At 39.8% G+C, this 27,652-nt stretch overlaps 1 protein-coding gene across 1 annotated transcript in view; it reads right to left on the bottom strand.

Annotated features, from left to right (window-relative positions):
• LOC124021006 (trinucleotide repeat-containing gene 6A protein-like) overlaps nucleotides 1–9,091 on the bottom strand; it is a 35,468-nt gene extending 26,377 nt beyond the window's left edge. The window contains exons 1-2 of the mRNA XM_046336320.1: nucleotides 8,866–9,091; nucleotides 1,291–1,344 (exon numbers count right to left, since the gene is read on the bottom strand). The gene's annotated coding sequence lies outside the window, so the exon portion shown is untranslated. The remainder of the gene's footprint in view (nucleotides 1–1,290; nucleotides 1,345–8,865) is intronic.
• Nucleotides 9,092–27,652: the final 18,561 nt, after the last annotated feature.

Below are 27,652 nucleotides of genomic sequence, written 5' to 3'. Positions count from 1 at the left end.
AGGGGGTATGATATACAGGCTACAGGCCTATAGGGGTATGTTATACAGGCTACAGGCCTCTTGGGGTATGTTATACAGGCTACAGGCCTATAGGGGTATGTTATACAGGCTACAGGCCTATAGGGGTATGATATACAGGCCTATAGGGGTATGTTATACAGAGGACAGGGTAGGACCTGTGGCATGGGGGTCAGGATAGAAGCTGGGGGATGGGGTGAGGGTAGAAGCTGGGGGATGGGGTAGGACCTGTGGGATGGGGGTCAGAGGACAGGGTAGGACCTGGGGGATTGGGGTCAGGGGACAGGGTAGGACCTGGGGGATTGGGGTCAGGGGACAGGGTAGGTAGGACCTGTGGGATGGGGGTCAGAGGACAGTGTAGGACCTGGGGGATTGGGGTCAGGGGACAGGGTAGGACCTGTGGGATGGGGGTCAGGGGACAGGGTAGGACCTGGGGGATTGGGGTCAGGGGACAGGGTAGGACCTGGGGGATGGGGGTCAGGGGACAGGGTAGGACCTGTGGGATGGGGGTCAGGGGACAGGGTAGGACCTGGGGGATTGGAAGAGGGGTGGGTAGTAGCTGGAGATAGGAACAGGGGTGGGTGGGGTCACAGGTCTTTTGTCTCCGCATGAACTGTACGACTACAATGAGCTACACAAACAGCCGTCCACAACAGAAGTGTGGCAGGGGGTTTCATTGAGCCTTTAGAACAGCAGCGCTGACTCAGCAGGGGGGCCTGGCCGCTCGGTCGCTACATTACAACAGAACTGCATGTGCTGCGTGTACCAGACATTACCTCCAGTACACACACACACACACACACGAAAAGGCCAGGCAGGCACACACACAGGTCCATGGCTCTATAAAACCACACACAGGTCCAGGGCTCTATAAATAAACCACACACAGGTCCAGGGCTCTATAAATAAACCACACACAGGTCCAGGGCTCTATAAATAAACCACACACAGGTCCAGGTCTCTATAAATAAACCACACACAGGTCCAGGTCTCTATAAATAAACCACACACAGGTCCAGGTCTCTATAAATAAACCACACACAGGTCCAGGTCTCTATAAATAAACCACACACAGGTCCAGGTCTCTATAAATAAACCACACAGGTCCAGGTCTCTATAAATAAACCACACACAGGTCCAGGTCTCTATAAATAAACCACGCACAGGTCCAGGTCTCTATAAATAAACCACACACAGGTCCAGGTCTCTATAAATAAACCACACACAGGTCCAGGTCTCTATAAATAAACCACACACAGGTCCAGGGCTCACCTGTTTTGACTCTTGAGTTTGTTTCTTTGTTGGCAACAGCTTGTACTGAGAGCTCTAAAAAAAGGAAGAAAAGAAAGATGGATCAGTTCACTAATCTGCTCCCGAGAGGCACCGACGTCTACGGTCTCTGCATCTCAGAACAAGAGGTGTCACTACAGACCCTGGTTCGAATCCAGGCTGTATCACATCCGGCCGTGATTGGGAGTATCGTGGGGCGGCGCACAATTGGCTCCGGCGTCGTTCAGGTTTGACCTGGTTTATCCTGCTCACTAATAAACTCCCCAGTCAAAACAAAGACAGTTCATTTATCCTGCTCACTAATAAACTCTCCAGTCAAAACAAAGACAGTTCATTTATCCTGCTCACTAATAAACTCCCCAGTCAAAACAAAGACAGTTCATTTATCCTGCTCACTAATAAACTCCCCAGTCAAAACAAAGACAGTTCATTTATCCTGCTCACTAATAAACCCCCAGTCAAAACAAAGACAGTTCATTTATCCTGCTCACTAATAAACTCCCCAGTCAAAACAAAGACAGTTCATTTATCCTGCTCACTAATAAACTCCCCAGTCAAAACAAAGACAGTTCATTTATCCTGCTCACTAATAAACTCCCCAGTCAAAACAAAGACAGTTCATTTATCCTGCTCACTAATAAACTCCCCAGTCAAAACAAAGACAGTTCATTTATCCTGCTCACTAATAAACTCCCCAGTCAAAACAAAGACAGTTCATTTATCCTGCTCACTAATAAACTCTCCAGTCAGTTAATTTATCCTGCTCACTAATAAACTCCCCAGTCAGTTAATTTATCCTGCTCACTAATAAACTCCCCAGTCAAAACAAAGACAGTTCATTTATCCTGCTCACTAATAAACTCCCCAGTCAAAACAAAGACAGTTCATTTATCCTGCTCACTAATAAACTCCCCAGTCAAAACAAAGACAGTTCATTTATCCTGCTCACTAATAAACTCCCCAGTCAAAACAAAGACAGTTCATTTATCCTGCTCACTAATAAACTCCCCAGTCAAAACAAAGACAGTTCATTTATCCTGCTCACTAATAAACTCTCCAGTCAGTTAATTTATCCTGCTCACTAATAAACTCCCCAGTCAGTTAATTTATCCTGCTCACTAATAAACTCCCCAGTCAAAACAAAGACAGTTCATTTATCCTGCTCACTAATAAACTCCCCAGTCAAAACAAAGACAGTTCATTTATCCTGCTCACTAATAAACTCTCCAGTCAAAACAAAGACAGTTCATTCATCCTGCTCACTAATAAACTCCCCAGTCAAAACAAAGACCAGCCAGTTCATTTATCCTGCTCACTAATAAACTCCCCAGTCAAAACAAAGACCAGCCAGTTCATTTATCCTGCTCACTAATAAACTCCCCAGTCAAAACAAAGACAGTTCATTTATCCTGCTCACTAATAAACTCCCCAGTCAAAACAAAGACAGTTCATTTATCCTGCTCACTAATAAACTCCCCAGTCAAAACAAAGACAGTTCATTTATCCTGCTCACTAATAAACTCCCCAGTCAAAACAAAGACAGTTCATTTATCCTGCTCACTAATAAACTCCCCAGTCAAAACAAAGACAGTTCATTTATCCTGCTCACTAATAAACTCCCCAGTCAAAACAAAGACCAGACAGTTCATTTATCCTGCTCACTAATAAACTCCCCAGTCAAAACAAAGACAGTTCATTTATCCTGCTCACTAATAAACTCCCCAGTCAAAACAAAGACAGTTCATTTATCCTGCTCACTAATAAACTCCCCAGTCAAAACAAAGACCAGACAGTTCATTTATCCTGCTCACTAATAAACTCCCCAGTCAAAACAAAGACAGTTCATTTATCCTGCTCACTAATAAACTCCCCAGTCAAAACAAAGACAGTTCATTTATCCTGCTCACTAATAAACTCCCCAGTCAAAACAAAGACAGTTCATTTATCCTGCTCACTAATAAACTCCCCAGTCAAAACAAAGACAGTTCATTTATCCTGCTCACTAATAAACTCCCCAGTCAAAACAAAGACAGTTCATTTATCCTGCTCACTAATAAACCCCCAGTCAAAACAAAGACAGTTCATTTATCCTGCTCACTAATAAACTCCCCAGTCAAAACAAAGACAGTTCATTTATCCTGCTCACTAATAAACCCCCAGTCAAAACAAAGACAGTTCATTTATCCTGCTCACTAATAAACTCCCCAGTCAAAACAAAGACAGTTCATTTATCCTGCTCACTAATAAACTCCCCAGTCAAAACAAAGACCAGACAGTTCATTTATCCTGCTCACTAATAAACTCCCCAGTCAAAACAAAGACAGTTCATTTATCCTGCTCACTAATAAACTCCCCAGTCAAAACAAAGACAGTTCATTTATCCTGCTCACTAATAAACTCCCCAGTCAAAACAAAGACAGTTCATTTATCCTGCTCACTAATAAACTCCCCAGTCAAAACAAAGACAGTTCATTTATCCTGCTCACTAATAAACTCCCCAGTCAAAACAAAGACAGTTCATTTATCCTGCTCACTAATAAACCCCCAGTCAAAACAAAGACAGTTCATTTATCCTGCTCACTAATAAACTCCCCAGTCAAAACAAAGACAGTTCATTTATCCTGCTCACTAATAAACCCCCAGTCAAAACAAAGACAGTTCATTTATCCTGCTCACTAATAAACTCCCCAGTCAAAACAAAGACCAGCCAGTTCATTTATCCTGCTCACTAATAAACTCCCCAGTCAAAACAAAGACAGTTCATTTATCCTGCTCACTAATAAACTCTCCAGTCAAAACAAAGACAGTTCATTTATCCTGCTCACTAATAAACTCCCCAGTCAAAACAAAGACAGTTCATTTATCCTGCTCACTAATAAACCCCCCAGTCAAAACAAAGACAGTTCATTTATCCTGCTCACTAATAAACTCCCCAGTCAGTTAATTTATCCTGCTCACTAATAAACTCCCCAGTCAAAACAAAGACCAGTCAGTTCATTTATCCTGCTAACTAATAAACTCCCCAGTCAAAGACCAGACAGTTCATTTATCCTGCTCACTAATAAACTCCCCAGTCAAAACAAAGACCAGTCAGTTCATTTATCCTGCTCACTAATAAACTCCCCAGTCAAAGACCAGTCAGTTCTGAGATAGACTGGAATTGACAGCGTTGGACCAGTAACCGAAAGGGCGCTGGGTCAGATCCCCGAGATGACCAGGTAAAAGAAAATACAAAACCTATCGATGTGCCCTTGAGCAAGGCACTTAACCCTAATTGCTCCATCTACTAAACGACTAAAATGTCCAACAAAATGAAAAAATAAATAATGTAAATGTAGTAAAGTAACTTGCAACACACACCAACCAACACATGGGATTTGACAGTCAAACTATCCATTACATAGCAGCCAATCACTGGTGATATCCTGCGCCGCGTCGTGATTCGTTTAAGTTCACAAACAACAAAAAAGCTGCCTGTTACCTTTACTGTAATGGCAGCCTTCAAAATATAGATATGAGCCTGCTACAAGTGCTCATCTAACCAACCACCAACCAGCATTTCACTCAGGCTTGCGAATAAAAAAATAGTAACGTATGATCACACGTATAGTAAAGTATGATCACATTAATAGTAAAGTATGATCACATGTATAGTAAAGTATGATCACATTAATAGCAAAGTATGATCACATTAAAGTATGATCACATGTATCGTAAAGAATGATCACACGTATCGTAAAGTATGATCGCACGTATCGTAAAGTATGATCGCACATATAGTAAAGTATGATCATATAGTAAAGTATGATCACATAGTAAAGTATGATCACACGTAGAGTAAAGTATGATCACATGTATAGGAAAGTATGATCACATGTATAGTAAAGTATGATCACATTTATAGTAAAGTATGATCACATTAAAGTATGATTACATGTATAGTAAAGTATGATCACATGTATAGTAAAGTATGATCACATGTATAGTAAAGTATGAACACATTTATAGTAAAGTATGATCACATGTATAGTAAAGTATGATCACATGTATAGTAAAGTATGATCACATGTATAGTAAAGTATGATCACATTTATAGTAAAGTATGATCACATTTATAGTAAAGTATGATCACATTAATAGTAAAGTATGATCACATTTATAGTAAAGTATGATCACATTAATAGTAAAGTATGATCACATTTATAGTAACGTATGATCACATTTATAGTAACGTATGATCACATTTATAGTAAAGTATGATCACATGTATAGTAAAGTATGATCACATGTATAGTAAAGTATGATCACATGTATAGTAAAGTATGATCACATGTATAGTAAAGTATGATCACACACAACACTGCAAATCGCTGTTTCCAATGTATTTTTTGCCGTTTTGTTTCATAGCTAGTAAATTAATAGCACAAAGTCAAAGAACGACAAATCCTAAATATGCCGATTCCACCTCAACGCTGCAACACTTCCTGTCAAGAGCAGAGTGAAAGATTCATTTATTTATTTTTAGAAGCGCTGCCCACGGGTATACAAGTTGGTTTAATTGACTTGAAAAGAAAGTCTACTGAAATTAGACTTTGTCCTCGTGTTTCTTGGTTTAGTTATATTGTTTCGTTTAGTTTACAAGCTACAAGTTTAAAAGCTAGGTTGTTTTTCAAAAATGTTTGAGTTTCAACTGTTAAGAGAAGACTCTTCTTCTACTAGTCAGACTTAATCTCACAGAGGTATATACATAACAAGTCATGCTACCATGGTAACCCGCAGGCAAAAAAAAAAAGTGTTTGTCTCAAAAGGTGATATTTTGGTAAATAGACAACAACAAAAATGAAATTAAAGAACATTCCATATCTACCTCTTACTCATAAAACATTTGTTTTTTTAGAAACATTACAGAGCATACTGATCTGTTTCTTGTGTGTTTTAGGGCCCCAAAAGTATTTTGGCTGGTATTTTTAATTATCTATTTGCCACAGTGGCTGGTGGACCCAAAATAACATTTTATACCCTGGCAACAATTGATTTATTTTTTGATGATTTACCATTAGTGACCAAAACAGGGTTTGCCATGCCTACTACATGTTACCTAGTACATGATGTACTATGGGACTGGGCAGAGCCAATGAGCATGTTGACCACATAGAGATGTTAAAAGGAGCTGCATGCAATATTTGTTTGTGGCAGCAAATCTCTTGGGTGTCAAATTAACTGGGGCTGAGAGTTTTAGTACAGCGCACCAACAATTAACGTGTTGCTCAGGCCCAGTCAATTTGACAAGAGATTTCCCACCCCCCCCCACAAAAATAAAAACAGAAATGTGGGAATACAGTCTACCGGTACCTGTAGCCCCCACCTCCCACTAGTACAGCAGGCGTGAGGCTGGAGCGACCCTGCGCGCAAACTAGCCGGAGACACTGCGCGCTAACCAGCTGGGGCGACACCGCGCGCTAACCAGCTGGGGCGACACCGCGCGCTAACCAGCTGGGGCGACACCGCGCGCAAACCAGCCGGAGACACCGCGCGCAAACCAGCCGGAGACACCGCGCGCAAACCAGCCGGAGACACCGCTCTCAAACCAGCCGGAGACACCGCGCGCAAACCAGCCGGAGACACCGCGCGCAAACCAGCCGGAGACACCGCTCTCAAACCAGCCGGAGACACCGCTCTCAAACCAGCCGGAGACACCGCTCTCAAACCAGCCGGAGACACCGCTCTCAAACCAGCCGGAGACACCGCTCTCAAACCAGCCGGAGACACCGCTCTCAAACCAGCCGGAGACACCGCTCTCAAACCAGCCGGAGACACCGCTCTCAAACCAGCCGGAGACACCGCTCTCAAACTAGCCAGAGACACCGCTCTCAAACCAGCCGGAGACACCGCTCTCAAACCAGCCAGAGACACCGCTCTCAAACCAGCCAGAGACACCGCTCTCAAACCAGCCGGAGACACCGCTCTCAAACCAGCCAGAGACACCGCTCTCAAACCAGCCGGAGACACCGCTCTCAAACCAGCCGGAGACACCGCTCTCAAACCAGCCGGAGACACCGCTCTCAAACTAGCCAGAGACACCGCTCTCAAACCAGCCGGAGACACCGCTCTCAAACTAGCGAGAGACACCGCTCTCAAACTAGCCAGAGACAACGCGTGCAAACTATTGGCAGTTGGCATCCAATGTTATGGCGCATTACCGCCATCTACTGTACTGGAGGGCCCCCGGCCTCCCGCCTATGTACTGAAGCAATAGCTTGGAAAAAAAAAATTTGACCAATAGAATTATAAAGAGGGGTTCCTGCAGATACAGGAACGCCCCGAATCGCTGGCTGCAGTGGCATCCTCATTGAGTCAGCTCGCCAAACGTGAAGAGTTAAAGCCTTTCCACCCGAACTAGTCTGGAAGGAAAATAGGGGGTTAAAAGTTTGGTGTTGATCTGCTGATTAGCTGGCTTGCTAGCAGCTTTAACATGGGCCACAGACTGTAATAACAGCTAACTAGCAAACATATCCTATGTTTAAAATGTATATATTAAAACGTACTACTTTAGGAAGCACTTGTTTGGTTTGATAAAAGTGCAGCAAAAAAAACGATAAATAGCTGAATATAATGTAACTAGCTAGCCTGGCTACTCCTGTAAATAAAACCCTTGTTGTTAGCTAACAGGCTATCAAAAACAACCCAAGGACAAATAAGAGATGTTGCACACTAAAAATAATAAAAGTTATTTGTTTAATAAACCTGTGCCATGGTTTACAGTGATTTATTTTTATTTTACAGATTCTGCAGCCGCGTATCCTAGCGACGACTTGGGTTGGATTTATGCTAGTTAGCAGTTAGCATAAACTAACAAAACACCTTTTTAACTAGTTATGGTAAAAAAACTAAAATCACAAATCGATCAAACAGTTAAAAATGAGAAATCTTAACATATGTGTTGGCAGTATTGATGAAACTAAAGTTACCGAAGGAAAAAAAAATCGCCTTATATTTGACGCCCTTTAATTTCTGCACCACCGACTGTTAGCTAACTAAAAGTTTCAGACCGGGTCGTCCACATACCGGTAATATTAACTAATCAAATCGGACAGTGCATTTCAATCTAACCTTTCGATACTTATAAAAACAAGTCGTTTCGCCATTTTCTTCCATGAAAAACACACACTACCGACTGTGAAGCTAACACGTGAATACAAGCGGGCTAATATGCTAACATGCTAACAGGTTAATACAAGCGGGCTAATATGCTAACATGCTAATACAAGCGGGCTAACATGCTAACACGATAATACAAGCGGGCTAACATGCTAACACGATAATACAAGCGGGCTAATATGCTAACACGATAATACAAGCGGGCTAATATGCTAACATGCTAACACGATAATACAAGCGGGCTAATATGCTAACATGCTAACCAACAGCGGGCAAACTGAACTACGACAAGCTTTCCCTGATTGCCCGGTGAGCTGCAGCATAACACACCGATACTGGCTAGGGGGGAAAAAAGCACGATTACACAACCTGGAAAACGTCTTTTTTAAAGAACCTTACCTCATAACATGTAAAGTGTAACAGAGTGGAAATGGAAGCCGGCTGTAATTAAAAAATAAAAAAAGGCTAAAGAAATTCAATGCATTTTTGTCGCTTTAACAAGGAGAGCCATTTGTCCTTCACTCGCAAACCTTTTTTAGATGTTTTTTTTTTATGTTGCTGCTGCTTTGCCCCTCTGCTCGCTGTGTGTATTCCGGGGGGCTGCAGGAAATGAGTTGCACCACTTCCTCTCGAAGGCGCACAGAGACACACAGAGCCCCAAAATGGCGCACAGAGACACACACAGAGACCCAAAATGGCGCACAGAGACACACACAGAGACCCAAAATGGCGCACAGAGACACACACACACACACGAAAAAACACACACACACACACACACACACACACACACACACACACACACACACACACACACACACACACACACACACACACACACACACACACACACACACACACACACACACACAGACCAGACCCAAAATGGCGCACAGAGACACACACACAGACCCAAAATGGCGCACAGAGACACACACAGACCCAAAATGGCCGCTTTGGAGTAGAGCACTGCGGAGTGCCTAAAGTCTAGTTTCTCTGGAGTGATAGTAGCAAGCTACAGTCTTACTGGTAACTAGTGTTTGCGTGAAGAAATACAACTACTTCAAATTCTATAGGGTTTTGTTTTAAGAGTTCTAAGTTGATTAATAACAGTAGCATTCACACAACGGTAGGTGCAAGGTTACCAAAGTCCAAGAGCTGATAAGAGAGTAAAAGTTCTTATCAGCAAGTTATTGACAACAAAACAATAGCGCTAATCAAATCACATTTGGTTTGTCACATGCGCCGAATGCAACAGTGTGATGCTTCCTTTACAAGCCCTTAAAACCAACAATGCTGTTAAGGAAAATAAGTGTTAAGTTAAAAAAATAAAAAATACAAGGTGATCAACTAAACACAAATGCATCTTTTGTCAAATATGTCTTGAGTGTTGAAGTGTGCACCTGGCTATCTATAAAAAAATATATATTTAAAAAATGGTGCCGCCTGCTTAAAAGAAGGAATTTGAAATTAGTTATACATGTACTTTTGGTACTTAAGTATATTTAGAACCAAATACTTTTACTCAAAGTAGTATTTTACTGGGTGACTTTGACTTTGACTCAAGTAGTATTTTACTGGGTGACTTTGACTTTTACTTGAGAAACTTTCTATTAAGGTATCTATACTTTTACCACCACTGGAAAATAGCCTAAAGTGAAGTTGAGTTATCAGGGGGTGTCGGACAGAGATGGTGACAGACTGTCTATACAAGATAATACTCAGATCATAGATGAAGGTGGGGAAAGAGAGATGACATCCTGGTGTAGCTCCTATCAACTACAGCAACACTCCCCCGGTCAGAAGATACTATCGTTGATAGGCGCTAAAGGTAGTTAGCGTCTATGAATGGCATAACTCAGACCCTTGTGTGTGTGTGACAGAACACAATGAGGTGACCATTGACCTGCCTGCAACAACAAAAAACAACTCCTCTCCCTTATCTCACTATCTCTTCAACTCTGTGAGAGATAGAGAGAGCGACAGACGGTCTTTAGACTGCGACTCCTACAACTATAAACTAGTCTTTAGACTGTCAACACTACAACTATAAACTAGTCTTTAGACTGTCAACACTACAACTATAAACTCGTTTTTAGACTGTCAACACTACAACTATAAACTGGTCTTTAGACTGCGATTCCTACAACTATAAACTAGTCTTTAGACTGTCAACACTACAACTATAAACTAGTCTTTAGACTGTCAACACTACAACTATAAACTAGTCTTTAGACTGTCAACACTACAACTATAAACGGGTCTTTAGACTGTCAACACTACAACTATAAACTAGTCTTTAGACTGTTAACACTACAACTATAAACTAGTCTTTAGACTGTCAACACTACAACTATAAACTAGTCTTTAAACTGTCAACACTACAACTATAAACTGGTCTTTAGACTGCGACTCCTACAACTATAAACTAGTCTTTAGACTGTCAACACTACAACTATAAACTAGTCTTTAGACTGTCAACACTACAACTATAAACTAGTCTTTAGACTGTCAACACTACAACTATAAACTAGCCTTTAGACTGTCAACACTACAACTATAAACTAGTCTTTAGACTGTCAACACTACAACTATAAACTAGCCTTTAGACTGTCAACACTACAACTATAAACTAGTCTTTAGACTGTCAACACTACAACTATAAACTAGTCTTCAGACTGTCAACACTACAACTATAAACTGGTCTTTAGACTGCGACTCCTACAACTATAAACTAGTCTTCAGACTGTGAACATTACAACTAAATCAAATCAAATTTTATTTGTCACATACACATGGTTAGCAGATGTTAATGCGAGTGTAGCGAAATGCTTGTGCTTCTAGTTCCGACAATGCAGTAATAACCAACAAGTAATCTAACTAACAATTCCAAAACTACTGTCTTATACACAGTGTAAGGGGATGAGGAACATGTACATAAGGATATATGAATGAGTGATGGTACAGAGCAGCATACAGTAGATGGTATCGAGTACAGTATATACATATGAGATGAGTGTGTAGACAAAGTAAACAAAGTGGCATAGTTAAAGTGGCTAGTGATACATGTATTACATAAGGATGCAGTAGATGATATAGAGTACAGTATATACGTATACATATGAGATGAATAATGTAGGGTAAGTAAACATTATATTAGGTAGCATTGTTTAAAGTGGCTAGTGATATATTTTACATCAATTCCCATTAGTAAAGTGGCTGGAGTTGAGTCAGTGTGTTGGCAGCAGCCACTCAATGTTAGTGGTGGCTGTTTAACAGTCTGATGGCCTTGAGATTGAAGCTGTTTTTCAGTCTCTCGGTCCCAGCTTTGATGCACCTGTACTGACCTCGCCTTCTGGATGATAGCGGGGTGAACAGGCAGTGGCTCGGGTGGTTGTTGTCCTTGATGATCTTTATGGCCTTCCTGTGACATCGGGTGGTGTAGGTGTCCTGGAGGGCAGGTAGTTTGCCCCCAGTGATGCGTTGTGCAGACCTCACTACCCTCTGGAGAGTCTTTCGGGTTGTGGGCGGAGCAGTTGCCGTACCAGGCGGTGATACAGCCCGACAGGATGCTCTCGATTGTGCATCTGTAGAGGTTTGTGAGTGCTTTTAGTGACAAGCCAAATTTCTTCAGCCTCCTGAGGTTGAAGAGGCGCTGCTGCGCCTTCTTCACGATGCTGTCTGTGTGGGTGGACCAATTCAGTTGGTCTATGATGTGTACGCCGAGGAACTTAAAACTTACTACCCTCTCCACTACTGTTCCATCGATGTGGATAGGGGGGTGTTCCCTCTGCTGTTTCCTGAAGTCCACAATCATCTCCTTAGTTTTGTTGACGTTGAGTGTGAGGTTATTTTCCTGACACCACACTCCGAGGGCCCTCACCTCCTCCCTGTAGGCCGTCTCGTCGTTGTTGGTAATCAAGCCTACCACTATTGTGTCGTCCGCAAACTTGATGATTGAGTTGGAGGCGTGCATGGCCACGCAGTCGTGGGTGAACAGGGAGTACAGGAGAGGGCTCAGAACACACCCTTGTGGGGCCCCCGTGTTGAGGATCAGCGGAGTGGAGATGTTGTTGCCTACCCTCACCACCTGGAGGCCGGCCTGTCAGGAAGTCCAGGACCCAGTTGCACTATAAACTAGTATTTAGACTGTCAACACTACAACTATAAACTAGTCTTTAGACTGTCAACACTACAACTATAAACTAGTCTTTAGACTGTCAACACTACAACTATAAACTAGTCTTTAGACTGTCAACACTACAACTATAAACTAGTCTTTAGACTGTCAACACTACAACTATAAACTAGTCTTTAGACTGTCAACACTACAACTATAAACTGGTCTTTAGACTGTCAACACTACAACTATAAACTAGTCTTTAGACTGTGAACACTACAACTATAAACTAGTCTTTAGACTGTCAACACTACAACTATAAACTAGTCTTTAGACTGTCAACACTACAACTATAAACTAGTCTTTAGACTGTCAACACTACAACTATAAACTAGTCTTTAGACTGCGACTCCTACAACTATAAACTAGTCTTTAGACTGTCAACACTACAACTATAAACTAGCCTTTAGACTGTCAACACTACAACTATAAACTAGTCTTTAGACTGTCAACACTACAACTATAAACTGGTCTTTAGACTGTCAACACTACAACTATAAACTAGTCTTTAGACTGTCAACACTACAACTATAAACTAGTCTTTAGACTGTCAACACTACAACTATAAACTGGTCTTTAGACTGTCAACACTACAACTATAAACTAGTCTTTAGACTGTCAACACTACAACTATAAACTAGTCTTAGACTGTCAACACTACAACTATAAACTGGTCTTTAGACTGTCAACACTACAACTATAAACTGGTCTTTAGACTGTCAACACTACAACTATAAACTAGTCTTTAGACTGCGACTCCTACAACTATAAACTAGTCTTTAGACTGTCAACACTACAACTATAAACTAGTCTTTAGACTGTCAACACTACAACTATAAACTAGTCTTTAGACTGTCAACACTACAACTATAAACTAGTCTTTAGACTGTCAACACTACAACTATAAACTAGTCTTTAGACTGTCAACACTACAACTATAAACTAGTCTTTAGACTGTCAACACTACAACTATAAACTAGTCTTTAGACTGTCAACACTACAACTATAAACTAGTCTTTAGACTGTCAACACTACAACTATAAACTGGTCTTTAGACTGTCAACACTACAACTATAAACTGGTCTTTAGACTGTCAACACTACAACTATAAACTGGTCTTTAGACTGTCAACACTACAACTATAAACTGGTCTTTAGACTGTCAACACTACAACTATAAACTGGTCTTTAGACTGTCAACACTACAACTATAAACTAGTCTTTAGACTGCGACTCCTACAACTATAAACTAGTCTTTAGACTGTCAACACTACAACTATAAACTAGCCTTTAGACTGTCAACACTACAACTATAAACTAGTCTTTAGACTGTCAACACTACAACTATAAACTGGTCTTTAGACTGTCAACACTACAACTATAAACTGGTCTTTAGACTGTCAACACTACAACTATAAACTAGTCTTTAGACTGTCAACACTACAACTATAAACTGGTCTTTAGACTGTCAACACTACAACTATAAACTGGTCTTTAGACTGTCAACACTACAACTATAAACTAGTCTTTAGACTGTCAACACTACAACTATAAACCGGTCTTTAGACTGTCAACACTACAACTATAAACTAGTCTTTAGACTGTCAACACTACAACTATAAACTGGTCTTTAGACTGTCAACACTACAACTATAAACTGGTCTTTAGACTGTCAACACTACAACTATAAACTAGTCTTTAGACTGTCAACACTACAACTATAAACTAGTCTTTAGACTGTCAACACTACAACTATAAACTAGTCTTTAGACTGTCAACACTACAACTATAAACTAGTCTTTAGACTGTCAACACTACAACTATAAACTAGTCTTTAGACTGTCAACACTACAACTATAAACTGGTCTTTAGACTGTCAACACTACAACTATAAACTAGTCTTAGACTGTCAACACTACAACTATAAACTAGTCTTCAGACTGTCAACACTACAACTATAAACTAGTCTTAGACTGTCAACACTACAACTATAAACTAGTCTTAGACTGTCAACACTACAACTATAAACTAGTCTTCAGACTGTCAACACTACAACTATAAACTAGTCTTTAGACTGTCAACACTACAACTATAAACTAGCCTTTAGACTGTCAACACTACAACTATAAACTAGTCTTTAGACTGTCAACACTACAACTATAAACTAGTCTTTAGACTGTCAACATACAACTATAAACTAGTCTTTAGACTGTCAACACTACAACTATAAACTAGTCTTTAGACTGTCAACACTACAACTATAAACTAGTCTTTAGACTGTCAACACTACAACTATAAACTAGTCTTTAGACTGTCAACACTACAACTATAAACTAGTCTTTAGACTGTTAACACTACAACTATAAACTAGTCTTTAGACTGTCAACACTACAACTATAAACTAGTCTTTAGACTGTCAACACTACAACTATAAACTAGTCTTTAGACTGTCAACACTACAACTATAAACTAGTCTTTAGACTGTCAACACTACAACTATAAACTAGTCTTTAGACTGTCAACACTACAACTATAAACTAGTCTTTAGACTGTCAACACTACAACTATAAACTGGTCTTTAGACTGTCAACACTACAACTATAAACTGGTCTTTAGACTGTCAACACTACAACTATAAACTGGTCTTTAGACTGTCAACACTACAACTATAAACTGGTCTTTAGACTGTCAACACTACAACTATAAACTGGTCTTTAGACTGTCAACACTACAACTATAAACTAGTCTTTAGAACTCCTACAACTATAAACTAGTCTTTAGACTGTCAACACTACAACTATAAACTAGCCTTTAGACTGTCAACACTACAACTATAAACTAGTCTTTAGACTGTCAACACTACAACTATAAACTGGTCTTTAGACTGTCAACACTACAACTATAAACTGGTCTTTAGACTGTCAACACTACAACTATAAACTAGTCTTTAGACTGTCAACACTACAACTATAAACTGGTCTTTAGACTGTCAACACTACAACTATAAACTGGTCTTTAGACTGTCAACACTACAACTATAAACTAGTCTTTAGACTGTCAACACTACAACTATAAACCGGTCTTTAGACTGTCAACACTACAACTATAAACTAGTCTTTAGACTGTCAACACTACAACTATAAACTGGTCTTTAGACTGTCAACACTACAACTATAAACTGGTCTTTAGACTGTCAACACTACAACTATAAACTAGTCTTTAGACTGTCAACACTACAACTATAAACTAGTCTTTAGACTGTCAACACTACAACTATAAACTAGTCTTTAGACTGTCAACACTACAACTATAAACTAGTCTTTAGACTGTCAACACTACAACTATAAACTAGTCTTTAGACTGTCAACACTACAACTATAAACTGGTCTTTAGACTGTCAACACTACAACTATAAACTAGTCTTAGACTGTCAACACTACAACTATAAACTAGTCTTCAGACTGTCAACACTACAACTATAAACTAGTCTTAGACTGTCAACACTACAACTATAAACTAGTCTTAGACTGTCAACACTACAACTATAAACTAGTCTTCAGACTGTCAACACTACAACTATAAACTAGTCTTTAGACTGTCAACACTACAACTATAAACTAGCCTTTAGACTGTCAACACTACAACTATAAACTAGTCTTTAGACTGTCAACACTACAACTATAAACTAGTCTTTAGACTGTCAACACTACAACTATAAACTAGTCTTTAGACTGTCAACACTACAACTATAAACTAGTCTTTAGACTGTCAACACTACAACTATAAACTAGTCTTTAGACTGTCAACACTACAACTATAAACTAGTCTTTAGACTGTCAACACTACAACTATAAACTAGTCTTTAGACTGTTAACACTACAACTATAAACTAGTCTTTAGACTGTCAACACTACAACTATAAACTAGTCTTTAGACTGTCAACACTACAACTATAAACTAGTCTTTAGACTGTCAACACTACAACTATAAACTAGTCTTTAGACTGTCAACACTACAACTATAAACTAGTCTTTAGACTGTCAACACTACAACTATAAACTAGTCTTTAGACTGTCAACACTACAACTATAAACTAGTCTTTAGACTGTCAACACTACAACTATAAACTAGCCTTTAGACTGTCAACACTACAACTATAAACTGGTCTTTAGACTGTCAACACTACAACTATAAACTAGTCTTTAGACTGTCAACACTACAACTATAAACTAGTCTTTAGACTGTCAACACTACAACTATAAACTAGCCTTTAGACTGTCAACACTACAACTATAAACTAGCCTTTAGACTGTCAACACTACAACTATAAACTAGTCTTTAGACTGTCAACACTACAACTATAAACTAGCCTTTAGACTGTCAACACTACAACTATAAACTGGTCTTTAGACTGTCAACACTACAACTATAAACTAGCCTTTAGACTGTCAACACTACAACTATAAACTAGTCTTTAGACTGTCAACACTACAACTATAAACTAGCCTTTAGACTGTCAACACTACAACTATAAACTAGTCTTTAGACTGTCAACACTACAACTATAAACTAGCCTTTAGACTGTCAACACTACAACTATAAACTAGCCTTTAGACTGTCAACACTACAACTATAAACTAGCCTTTAGACTGTCAACACTACAACTATAAACTAGCCTTTAGACTGTCAACACTACAACTATAAACTAGTCTTTAGACTGTCAACACTACAACTATAAACTAGCCTTTAGACTGTCAACACTACAACTATAAACTAGTCTTTAGACTGTCAACACTACAACTATAAACTAGTCTTTAGACTGTCAACACTACAACTATAAACTGGTATTTAGACTGTCAACACTACAACTATAAACTAGTCTTTAGACTGTTAACACTACAACTATAAACTAGTCTTTAGACTGTCAACACTACAACTATAAACTAGTCTTTAGACTGTCAACACTACAACTATAAACTAGTCTTTAGACTGTCAACACTACAACTATAAACTAGTCTTTAGACTGTCAACACTACAACTATAAACTAGTCTTTAGACTGTCAACACTACAACTATAAACTAGTCTTTAGACTGTCAACACTACAACTATAAACTAGTCTTTAGACTGTCAACACTACAACTATAAACTGGTCTTTAGACTGTCAACACTACAACTATAAACTGGTCTTTAGACTGTCAACACTACAACTATAAACTGGTCTTTAGACTGTCAACACTACAACTATAAACTGGTCTTTAGACTGTCAACACTACAACTATAAACTGGTCTTTAGACTGTCAACACTACAACTATAAACTAGTCTTTAGACGACTCCTACAACTATAAACTAGTCTTTAGACTGTCAACACTACAACTATAAACTAGCCTTTAGACTGTCAACACTACAACTATAAACTAGTCTTTAGACTGTCAACACTACAACTATAAACTGGTCTTTAGACTGTCAACACTACAACTATAAACTGGTCTTTAGACTGTCAACACTACAACTATAAACTAGTCTTTAGACTGTCAACACTACAACTATAAACTGGTCTTTAGACTGTCAACACTACAACTATAAACTGGTCTTTAGACTGTCAACACTACAACTATAAACTAGTCTTTAGACTGTCAACACTACAACTATAAACCGGTCTTTAGACTGTCAACACTACAACTATAAACTAGTCTTTAGACTGTCAACACTACAACTATAAACTGGTCTTTAGACTGTCAACACTACAACTATAAACTGGTCTTTAGACTGTCAACACTACAACTATAAACTAGTCTTTAGACTGTCAACACTACAACTATAAACTAGTCTTTAGACTGTCAACACTACAACTATAAACTAGTCTTTAGACTGTCAACACTACAACTATAAACTAGTCTTTAGACTGTCAACACTACAACTATAAACTAGTCTTTAGACTGTCAACACTACAACTATAAACTGGTCTTTAGACTGTCAACACTACAACTATAAACTAGTCTTAGACTGTCAACACTACAACTATAAACTAGTCTTCAGACTGTCAACACTACAACTATAAACTAGTCTTAGACTGTCAACACTACAACTATAAACTAGTCTTAGACTGTCAACACTACAACTATAAACTAGTCTTCAGACTGTCAACACTACAACTATAAACTAGTCTTTAGACTGTCAACACTACAACTATAAACTAGCCTTTAGACTGTCAACACTACAACTATAAACTAGTCTTTAGACTGTCAACACTACAACTATAAACTAGTCTTTAGACTGTCAACACTACAACTATAAACTAGTCTTTAGACTGTCAACACTACAACTATAAACTAGTCTTTAGACTGTCAACACTACAACTATAAACTAGTCTTTAGACTGTCAACACTACAACTATAAACTAGTCTTTAGACTGTCAACACTACAACTATAAACTAGTCTTTAGACTGTTAACACTACAACTATAAACTAGTCTTTAGACTGTCAACACTACAACTATAAACTAGTCTTTAGACTGTCAACACTACAACTATAAACTAGTCTTTAGACTGTCAACACTACAACTATAAACTAGTCTTTAGACTGTCAACACTACAACTATAAACTAGTCTTTAGACTGTCAACACTACAACTATAAACTAGTCTTTAGACTGTCAACACTACAACTATAAACTAGTCTTTAGACTGTCAACACTACAACTATAAACTAGCCTTTAGACTGTCAACACTACAACTATAAACTGGTCTTTAGACTGTCAACACTACAACTATAAACTAGTCTTTAGACTGTCAACACTACAACTATAAACTAGTCTTTAGACTGTCAACACTACAACTATAAACTAGCCTTTAGACTGTCAACACTACAACTATAAACTAGCCTTTAGACTGTCAACACTACAACTATAAACTAGTCTTTAGACTGTCAACACTACAACTATAAACTAGCCTTTAGACTGTCAACACTACAACTATAAACTGGTCTTTAGACTGTCAACACTACAACTATAAACTAGCCTTTAGACTGTCAACACTACAACTATAAACTAGTCTTTAGACTGTCAACACTACAACTATAAACTAGCCTTTAGACTGTCAACACTACAACTATAAACTAGCCTTTAGACTGTCAACACTACAACTATAAACTAGCCTTTAGACTGTCAACACTACAACTATAAACTAGCCTTTAGACTGTCAACACTACAACTATAAACTGGTCTTTAGACTGTCAACACTACAACTATAAACTAGTCTTTAGACTGTCAACACTACAACTATAAACTAGTCTTTAGACTGTCAACACTACAACTATAAACTAGCCTTTAGACTGTCAACACTACAACTATAAACTAGTCTTTAGACTGTCAACACTACAACTATAAACTAGTCTTTAGACTGTCAACACTACAACTATAAACTAGTCTTTAGACTGTCAACACTACAACTATAAACTGGTCTTTAGACTGTCAACACTACAACTATAAACTAGTCTTAGACTGTCAACACTACAACTATAAACTAGTCTTCAGACTGTCAACACTACAACTATAAACTAGTCTTAGACTGTCAACACTACAACTATAAACTAGTCTTAGACTGTCAACACTACAACTATAAACTAGTCTTCAGACTGTCAACACTACAACTATAAACTAGTCTTTAGACTGTCAACACTACAACTATAAACTAGCCTTTAGACTGTCAACACTACAACTATAAACTAGTCTTTAGACTGTCAACACTACAACTATAAACTAGTCTTTAGACTGTCAACACTACAACTATAAACTAGTCTTTAGACTGTCAACACTACAACTATAAACTAGTCTTTAGACTGTCAACACTACAACTATAAACTAGTCTTTAGACTGTCAACACTACAACTATAAACTAGTCTTTAGACTGTCAACACTACAACTATAAACTAGTCTTTAGACTGTTAACACTACAACTATAAACTAGTCTTTAGACTGTCAACACTACAACTATAAACTAGTCTTTAGACTGTCAACACTACAACTATAAACTAGTCTTTAGACTGTCAACACTACAACTATAAACTAGTCTTTAGACTGTCAACACTACAACTATAAACTAGTCTTTAGACTGTCAACACTACAACTATAAACTAGTCTTTAGACTGTCAACACTACAACTATAAACTAGTCTTTAGAGTCAACACTACAACTATAAACTAGCCTTTAGACTGTCAACACTACAACTATAAACTGGTCTTTAGACTGTCAACACTACAACTATAAACTAGTCTTTAGACTGTCAACACTACAACTATAAACTAGTCTTTAGACTGTCAACACTACAACTATAAACTAGCCTTTAGACTGTCAACACTACAACTATAAACTAGCCTTTAGACTGTCAACACTACAACTATAAACTAGTCTTTAGACTGTCAACACTACAACTATAAACTAGCCTTTAGACTGTCAACACTACAACTATAAACTGGTCTTTAGACTGTCAACACTACAACTATAAACTAGCCTTTAGACTGTCAACACTACAACTATAAACTAGTCTTTAGACTGTCAACACTACAACTATAAACTAGCCTTTAGACTGTCAACACTACAACTATAAACTAGCCTTTAGACTGTCAACACTACAACTATAAACTAGCCTTTAGACTGTCAACACTACAACTATAAACTAGCCTTTAGACTGTCAACACTACAACTATAAACTGGTCTTTAGACTGTCAACACTACAACTATAAACTAGTCTTTAGACTGTCAACACTACAACTATAAACTAGTCTTTAGACTGTCAACACTACAACTATAAACTAGCCTTTAGACTGTCAACACTACAACTATAAACCGGTCGAACAGACAGAAAAAAGGATCAGTCATGAACTATAATCTGGAAATACACAATCCAAAAATAGCATCACAACATCACCTGCTATTTCGGATAAGGTTTCATCTCCTTGTGTCTGTCCCTGTTCCTCCAGGATTGTGCTATCGTAAATGTTTGTGTTTTTCTTCCCCCAAATCAACAATTCCCCGCATATTACGCAAGAGTTTACAAATCTAATCAATTTCTGTAAAAAAACAGTCAAATCGTCACAATCGTGTCGCATAAAACTGACCCATCACCGCACGACAAAAAAAGAGGGCTCGCAATTTCAACCAATCACTGCACAATTTACCGCATAATATGGTTGAATCAAGTCAAGAAACGTTTCCCCTCGTCAGCGCATTTGTGATAAATTGAACAAAATCATTGCATACTGCCAACATGCAAAATAACAGAATTTCCGCAGCAAAATCATGCATTTTTTTGGTCCGCAAATATCACACACAAAAAAAACCCTCCACGAAAATCCTGGCAGGACTGGTCTTTCCTATAGCTGAAAGATCTGATAAGTTAGGTAGGCGTAGAGAGGTAGAGTATTGTGTTGATTAAATATTACAAGGAGAGAAAAAAAACACTAGAATATATAGATGTTGTTTTAATGAGATCAAATCACATTTTATAGACCAACAGTAAAATGCTTTACTTACTGGGTATTTTTTTACAACAATACAGAGTTAAAGATAAAACAATATATAGAAATAGTAATGATAACAAGTTTAAATAACATGGTTCTATACCAGTACTGAGTCCATGTACCCCTACATTAGTAATGAATAGAATAAATAACATGGTTCTATACCAGTACTGAGTCCATGTACCCCTACATTAGTAATGAATAGAATAAATAACATGGTTCTATACCAGTACTGAGTCCATGTACCCCTACATTAGTAATGAATAGAATAAATAACATGGTTCTATACCAGTACTGAGTCCATGTACCCCTACATTAGTAATGAATAGAATAAATAACATGGTTCTATACCAGTACTGAGTCCATGTACCCCTACATTAGTAATGAATAGAATAAATAACATGGTTCTATACCAGTACTGAGTCCATGTACCCCTACATTAGTAATGAATAGAATAAATAACATGGTTCTATACCAGTACTGAGTCCATGTACCCCTACATTAGTAATGAATAGAATAAATAACATGGTTCTATACCAGTACTGAGTCCATGTACCCCTACATTAGTAATGAATAGAATAAATAACATGGTTCTATACCAGTACTGAGTCCATGTACCCCTACATTAGTAATGAATAGAATAAATAACATGGTTCTATACCAGTACTGAGTCCATGTACCCCTACATTAGTAATGAATAGAATAAATAACATGGTTCTATACCAGTACTGAGTCCATGTACCCCTACATTAGTAATGAATAGAATAAATAACATGGTTCTATACCAGTACTGAGTCCATGTACCCCTACATTAGTAATGAATAGAATAAATAACATGGTTCTATACCAGTACTGAGTCCATGTACCCCTACATTAGTAATGAATAGAATAAATAACATGGTTCTATACCAGTACTGAGTCCATGTACCCCTACATTAGTAATGAATAGAATAAATAACATGGTTCTATACCAGTACTGAGTCCATGTACCCCTACATTAGTAATGAATAGAATAAATAACATGGTTCTATACCAGTACTGAGTCCATGTACCCCTACATTAGTAATGAATAGAATAAATAACATGGTTCTATACCAGTACTGAGTCCATGTACCCCTACATTAGTAATGAATAGAATAAATAACATGGTTCTATACCAGTACTGAGTCCATGTACCCCTACATTAGTAATGAATACACAGTGAATAACAAGTTAAAATAACATGGTTATATTTTGTGTGTGTTGGGGCGTCATTGTAAGTATGTGTGTGTATGTGTGTGTGTGTGTGTGTGTGTTGGGGCGTCATTGTAAGTATGTGGGTGTGTGTTGGGGCGTCATTGTAAGTATGTGTGTGTGTGTTGGGGCGTCATTGTAAGTATGTGTGCCAAGAGTCAGTGCTAGTTAGGTTTTATTTTTAAAGGGTCAATGTAGGTGGTCTGGGTAGCCATTTATCAGTCCTGTTGAGGAGTCTGGGTAGCCATTTATCAGTCCTGTTGAGGAGTCTGGGTAGCCATTTATCAGTCCTGTTGAGGAGTCTGGGTAGCCATTTATCAGTCCTGTTGAGGAGTCTGGGTAGCCATTTATCAGTCCTGTTGAGGAATCTGGGTAGCCATTTATCAGTCCTGTTGAGGAGTCTTATGTCTTGGGGTAGAAGCTGTTCAGGGTCCTGTTTAGGAGTCTTATGTCTTGGGGATAGAAGCTGTTTATCAGTCTTATGTCTTGGGGGTAGAAGCTGTTTATCAGTCTTATGTCTTGGGGGTAGAAGCTGTTTATCAGTCTTATGTCTTGGGGGTAGAAGCTGTTTATCAGTCTTATGTCTTGGGGGTAGAAGCTGTTTATCAGTCTTATGTCTTGGGGGTAGAAGCTGTTCAGGGTCCTGTTTAGGAGTCTTATGTCTTGGGGATAGAAGCTGTTTATCAGTCTTATGTCTTGGGGGGTAGAAGCTGTTTATCAGTCTTATGTCTTGGGGGGTCTGTTTATCAGTCTTATGTCTTGGGGGTAGAAGCTGTTTATCAGTCTTATGTCTTGGGGGTAGAAGCTGTTCAGGGTCCTGTTTAGGAGTCTTATGTCTTGGGGATAGAAGCTGTTTATCAGTCTTATGTCTTGGGGGTAGAAGCTGTTTATCAGTCTTATGTCTTGGGGGTAGAAGCTGTTTATCAGTCTTATGTCTTGGGGGGTAGAAGCTGTTCAGGGTCCTGTTTAGGAGTCTTATGTCTTGGGGATAGAAGCTGTTTATCAGTCTTATGTCTTGGGGGTAGAAGCTGTTTATCAGTCTTATGTCTTGGGGGTAGAAGCTGTTTATCAGTCTTATGTCTTGGGGGTAGAAGCTGTTTATTCTTATGTCTTGGGGGTAGAAGCTGTTTATCAGTCTTATGTCTTGGGGGGTAGAAGCTGTTTATCAGTCTTATGTCTTGGGGGGTAGAAGCTGTTTATCAGTCTTATGTCTTTGGGGGTAGAAGCTGTTTATCAGTCTTATGTCTTGGGGGTAGAAGCTGTTTATCAGTCTTATGTCTTGGGGGGTAGAAGCTGTTTATCAGTCTTATGTCTTGGGGGGTAGAAGCTGTTTATCATTCTTATGTCTTGGGGGGTAGAAGCTGTTCAGGGTCCTGTTTAGGAGTCTTATGTCTTGGGGATAGAAGCTGTTCAGGGTCCTGTTGGTTCCTGACTTGGTGCTCCGGTACCGCTTGCCGTGCGGCAGCAGAGAACAGTCTATGACTTGGGAGGCTGGAGTCTTTGACAATTCATAGGGCCTTCCTCTGACACCGCCTGGTATAGAGAGGTCCTGGAAGGCAGGATGCTTGGCCCCAGTGATGTACCGGGTGATAATCAAGATGCTCTCGATGGCGCAGCTGTAGAACTCTGAGGATCCGAGAGCCTTATGGCAAATCTTTTCAGCCTCCTGGGGGGGAAGAGGTGTTGTCGTGCCCTGTGTTGGTGTGTGTGTGGACCATGTTAAATCCTTAGTGATGAACTCTCCTCTACAGTCCTGTGGATGGGGACGCCCCACTCTGCCCTCCTTTTCCTGTTGTCCACCATCAGCTCCTTTGTCTTGCAGACAAAATAGGATGTTGCCCCACTGCTGGAAGTGGGAAGATTTGGGAGCCCCTGTGTAACAGTATTGCTTACCGTCCCTCTCCTCTCCACTACCTAGGCTCGAACCAGGGACCCTCTGCACACATCAACAACTGACACCCACGAAGCATCGTTACCCATCGCTCCACAAAAGCCGCGGCCCTTTGCAGGGCAAAGAGGGAAACAACTACTTCAAGGTCTCAATAGCGAGTGACGTCACCGATTGAAACGCTATTAGCGCACACTGCTAACTAGCTAGGCATTTCACATCGGTTATACTTGCTCCACAGTAAATGTAGTTTATAGCCAGCCTTAACGTTATGGTGCCTGTAGCCAGCTAGCCTTCTACGTTAGGTTAGTAGCTGGTCTACACAGTAGTCTACAGCCAGCTAGCCTGCTACGTTAGGTTAGTAGCTGGTTTACACAGTAGTCTACAGCCAGCTAGCCTGCTACGTTAGGTTAGTAGCTGGTTTACACAGTAGTCTACAGCCAGCTAGCCTGCTACGTTAGGTTAGTAGCTGGTCTACACAGTAGTCTACAGCCAGCTAGCCTGCTACGTTAGGTTAGTAGCTGGTTTACACAGTAGTCTACAGCCAGCTAGCCTGCTACGTTAGGTCAGTAGCTGGTTTACACAGTAGCTGGTTTACACAGTAGTCTACAGCCAGCTAGCCTGCTACGTTAGGTTAGTAGCTGGTTTACACAGTAGCCTACAGCCAGCTAGTCTGTTACGTTAGGTTAGTAGCTGGTCTACACAGTAATCTACAGCGAGCTAGCCTGCTACGTTAGGTTAGTAGCTGGTTTACACAGTAGTCTACAGCCAGCTAGCCTGCTACGTTAGGTTAGTAGCTGGTTTACACAGTAGTCTACAGCCAGCTAGCCTGCTACGTTAGGTTAGTAGCTGGTTTACACAGTAGCCTACAGCCAGCTAACCTGCTACGTTAGGTTAGTAGCTGGTCTTCACAGTAGTCTACAGCCAGCCTAACGTTATGGTGCCTGTAGCCAGCTAACCTGCTACGTTAGGTTAGTAGCTGGTCTACACAGTAGCCTACAGCCAGCCTAACGTTATGGTACCTGTAGCCAGCTAACCTGCTACGTTAGGTTAGTAGCTGGTCTACACAGTAATCTACAGCCAGCTAGCCTGCTACGTTAGGTTAGTAGCTGGTCACACAGTAGCCTACAGCCAGCCTAACGTTATGGTACCTGTAGCCAGCTAACCTGCTACGTTAGGTTAGTAGCTGGTCACACAGTAATCTACAGCCAGCTAGCCTGCTACGTTAGGTTAGTAGCTGGTCACACAGTAGCCTACAGCCAGCCTAACGTTATGGTACCTGTAGCCAGCTAACCTGCTACGTTAGGTTAGTAGCTGGTCACACAGTAATCTACAGCCAGCTAGCCTGCTACGTTAGGTTAGTAGCTGGTCACACAGTAATCTACAGCCAGCTAGCCTGCTACGTTAGGTTAGTAGCTGGTTTACACAGTAGTCTACAGCCAGCTAGCCTGCTACGTTAGGTTAGTAGCTGGTCTACACAGTAGTCTACAGCCAGCTAGCCTGCTACGTTAGGTTAGTAGCTGGTCACACAGTAGTCTACAGCCAGCTAGCCTGCTACGTTAGGTTAGTAGCTGGTCACACAGTAATCTACAGCCAGCTAGCCTGCTACGTTAGGTTAGTAGCTGGTCACACAGTAGCCTACAGTACATTTCAATCGAGACCAAGGCCTTCCTCGTGCGTTCAGAATTGAAAACGTCAATGTTACTTGCAGGACAAACATGTTAAATGAACCTTTAAACTAGTGGATCTATTGCTTTTCCTCAGGTAGGACCGTTCTGTTGTCGACTGGTGGGTCTATTCCTTTTCCTCAGGTTGGACCGTTCTGTTGTCGTCGACTGGTGGATCTATTCCTTTTCCTCAGGTGGGACCGTTCTGTTGTCGTCGACTGGTGGATCTATTCCTTTTCCTCAGGTGGGACCGTTCTGTTGTCGTCGACTGGTGGATCTATTCCTTTTCCTCAGGTGGGACCGTTCTGTTGTCGTCGACTGGTGGGTCTATTCCTTTTCCTCAGGTGGGACCGTTCTGTTGTCGTCGACTGGTGGATCTATTCCTTTTCCTCAGGTGGGACTTTTCTGTTGTCGACTGGTGGATCTATTCCTTTTCCTCAGGTGGGACCGTTCTGTTGTCGACTGGTGGATCTATTCCTTTTCCTCAGGTGGGACCGTTCTGTTGTCGACTGGTGGTGGATCTATTCCTTTTCCTCAGGTGGGACCGTTCTGTTGTCGTCGACTGGTGGGTCTATTCCTTTTCCTCAGGTGGGACCGTTCTGTTGTCTCGACTGGTGGGTCTATTCTTTTCCTCAGGTGGGACCGTTCTGTTGTCGACTGGTGGATCTATTCCTTTTCCTCAGGTGGGACCGTTCTGTTGTCG

This window comes from Oncorhynchus gorbuscha, unplaced genomic scaffold (genome assembly GCF_021184085.1).
Source record: "Oncorhynchus gorbuscha isolate QuinsamMale2020 ecotype Even-year unplaced genomic scaffold, OgorEven_v1.0 Un_scaffold_1020, whole genome shotgun sequence".
In the NCBI taxonomy this organism is placed as follows: Eukaryota; Metazoa; Chordata; class Actinopteri; order Salmoniformes; family Salmonidae; genus Oncorhynchus; species Oncorhynchus gorbuscha.
Note: the sequence above shows the minus strand (reverse complement) of the source record. Positions and strands in the feature narration are given on the sequence as shown.